Source organism: Octodon degus, unplaced genomic scaffold, assembly GCF_000260255.1.
Source record: "Octodon degus isolate 3935 unplaced genomic scaffold, OctDeg1.0 scaffold00019, whole genome shotgun sequence".
Taxonomy (NCBI): Eukaryota; Metazoa; Chordata; class Mammalia; order Rodentia; family Octodontidae; genus Octodon; species Octodon degus.
The window spans coordinates 17,626,718-17,629,948 of record NW_004524595.1 but is presented as its reverse complement, the minus strand read 5'-3'; the positions used below and the strand labels follow the sequence as shown (position 1 = coordinate 17,629,948).

Sequence of the window (3,231 nt, the reverse complement as noted above, 5' to 3'; positions counted from 1 at the left end):
AAAAAGAAACTCCAGCTTCTAACCACTGCTGAGTATTAGCTAACCATGCTTTGAGACACTCCCCATTTCCCTTAGAGCTTGACACACTCGGGAGGTCACTGCACTCTCCTCAGCCGTCCAAGCCTGAGTTAACATGCTCATAAACATGCTTTCATAGTCCAGTGGTATCGTGTGCAGGGCTAGGACTGTCAGATTTATCAAACAAAAATGTAGGACATCTAGTTACCTTTGAATTTCCAACAAACAATGAATAATGTTGAGCATATGTATACCCTATGTACAATTTAGGATATTCTTACACTTTAAGATTATTTCTGGCTTATCTAAAATTAAAATTGGTCCAGCTGTCCTGTATTTTCTGTAGCAATGATAAGCAGTGGCTTTGGCTCTGCCCAGTCACCACAGAATAGTTCAGTGCAGGTGAGGCGCTTCGATTTCAGAACCCTTGGGGATCTCTCTTAGTGGGCAGCTTAGAATTCTCCAGTTGTCAAGTAGGTGGCCACTCTTTCCGCTGACATTTGTGCCTTGATGGCGCTATAATATCTAACGCATAAAGAAGGGACATTTTATACCGACTACCCCAGCAGTGAGCACTCTGTCTCACTTTGAGAGACTTAGCGCTGCTCACTGTTTCCTCAAGAAATTGTTGGGTCCTCTGTTCCCCATCTCCTGCCTCCCCATCCAGCTAATTTCCAATTGAACTCATTGGACCTGTGATAGGCTGAAAGCTTGTGTTCCCTTCATAGTCGTGTGTTAAAATCCTATCCACAATGCGGTATCTCAGAAATGGTGTTAGTGCCCTTTAAAAAGTGGCCCCCTGGGTGATTTGTCCTCCTACCATGTGAGCCTGCAGCAAGGAGTCAGCAGCCTACAACTGGAAAGAAATCCCGCACCACACCAGACCCTGACTGTGCTGGCTCCCTGACCTCAGCCTTCCAGCCTCCGTAATGGACAGAAATAATGTCTGCCTCTTCTAAGTTATCCAGTCTATGGTACTTCATCATGGGAGCCTGAAACGACTAAGACAGAGCCCACCGGGCACCTGCCATGCTCTGTGTAACTCTGTCCTCCCTGGAGTTGCAGGGTTGGGGGTAGTTGTGCTGTTCCACAGATGTGTAAGTGAATGCCGAGAGTACAGGCTCTGCAATGGGAGTTGTGTGCGCTCACCCAGGCGTGAATTGTGGCATTGATGTGAACCTGCTGTGTGAACTTGCACAAGTTATTTAACCCATCTGGGGGCCAGTTTCCTCATCTCCAAGGGAGTTGTGGAGGACTAGATAGTACCATCTACTTCCCAGCGTTGTTGTTAAGGATTATTGAAACTGTCCTACCAATTTGATTTGAAACTGTTTCATTGCTATTTGTTTCTCAATAAAATTATGGAAAAAAATGAAAGGTCAAAAAAAAAAGACTCATAAAATGCCCACAGGTATCTCTAGCATTTAGTCAGTGCTTAATATTAAGCCTCATTATCACTTTTAACTTTTTAATTTTATTATTACTGAGTTGGGAGGGTTCTTGAACAAATCTGAGAAAGAATCTCCAAATCTTTTTTCTTTCTTTCTTTCTTTTTTATTTTCTTTTTGTGGTACTGTACTGGGGGTTGAACTCTGGGCCTTGCACTTGTCAGGCAGGTGCTTATGCCCTTGAGCTACCTCCCCAGCCCGACAGCTCCAAATCTTTAGGCCATAGATAGCCTTGGTTATCCTCAAACTTAAGCCTCACATATAAACATTCTTCTTTTTCTGGTTATTTTGTTTCTACATTCATCAGATGATAAGTGATTAGAAATCAGAAATAAAGTCCTCACACTGAACCTCAACTCAGATTAATTTCTACTTTATGGCTGCAGAGCCGAGCAGACACTGCAGGATGACAGCTGTAATTAAGGGGATGCAGTGTGGTAGACAGCAGGTTCCCCGGAGGCCCAGGCGGAGGTGGAGCAGGACCCTGAGCTTCCTGGGCCTCCAAAGAGCACATGTTGTCCCCACTTCACCCAGGGTGCGCCTGCAGATGCACATGGGAAAGTGCTGGTGTCGTAGGAGTTGTTCCTCTCTACTTGTTAGGATTTGAGGTGTTGCTTAAGTGCTGTCTGTGACATGTACCCTGAAGTCTTGCCAGATGGCATAAATCCCCGAGTCTTCCAACTTTATGTTTATGGGCAATGGTGCTAAATGTTTTGCTTGGGCCTTTGTGTCTAGACACACCTCTCTGGAGTCAAGAAAATGATCTCTCTTCTATGACTAAGAGATCCCGAAACATTCTATTAAAATTCAATTCGACTATTACATAGTATTCCACAAACCAGAGTGGGCCAGAGTGGCCTCTTGGGGCTATTTCAACCCCAGCAACTCAAGGGGAATTTGAGTTAGGGTTGAGGTTACAGGTTTCTATGCTAACCAGAACCTGACAATTATTTAGTGGGCCTAAGGAATACTAAAGATTTTGCTAAAGGTTTTCAGCCCAATCCAAAATACAAAGCATTAAAAATGTGTAGAGTTAATTTTTGCTATTGTCTAGCACTGCAGTTATGAACACTGCCCCTGAAAGGGACTTCCTGGGTTTGGCTTGTGCCTCTACCTCTTGTTATCTGTATGATGTTGGACAAGCTACCTGACCTTTCCACACTGGATTCTTCCTCTACTGAATGCAGACCATAGTAGCTAGTTACAGAATGGATACAGGAAATAATTGTCATAGAACCCTTAGAATCACACTTGGCTCACTGTAACTCCTCAGTTAATATAAGCTATGATTATAATTTTATCAATTTATTTTTATGAATATAATTTTAATTTTAAAATAGCTGATCATCTGACCATTTAAAATCATAAGCACATCTATATTTAAATGCTCAAGAAATAATCTTTTTCAAATGTCTTTTTGATTCCAAAATTAATATATGATGGATAAAAAATTACAACAGTGGTTCTAGTTTCTTATATACATAGCAATATCGTAAGAAATAGTGTTCTAGGGCCAGCCAAATAGCTCAATGGACTAAAGCGCCTGCAAACAAATGCAGGGGCCAGGGGTTCAATCCCTGGGTCTGCAGTGCTGGCCCCACCCCTGGGGCCTGCTGAGATGGCAATTGAGACTGGGTGTGGTGGTGCACGCCTGTAATCCCAGCTCTTGGGAAGCTGTAAACAGGCAGATCACTATGAATCCGATCTAGTAGTGAGACCCTGAACACCCTGTAGACCCTCCCCTAAAAATAAGCAAAAAGGAAGG

General features: G+C 43.2%; 1 pseudogene; it reads right to left on the bottom strand.

The window, feature by feature from the left end:
* Positions 1–470: 470 nt before the first annotated feature.
* LOC101591461 overlaps positions 471–3,231 on the bottom strand; it is a 10,592-nt pseudogene continuing 7,831 nt past the window's right edge.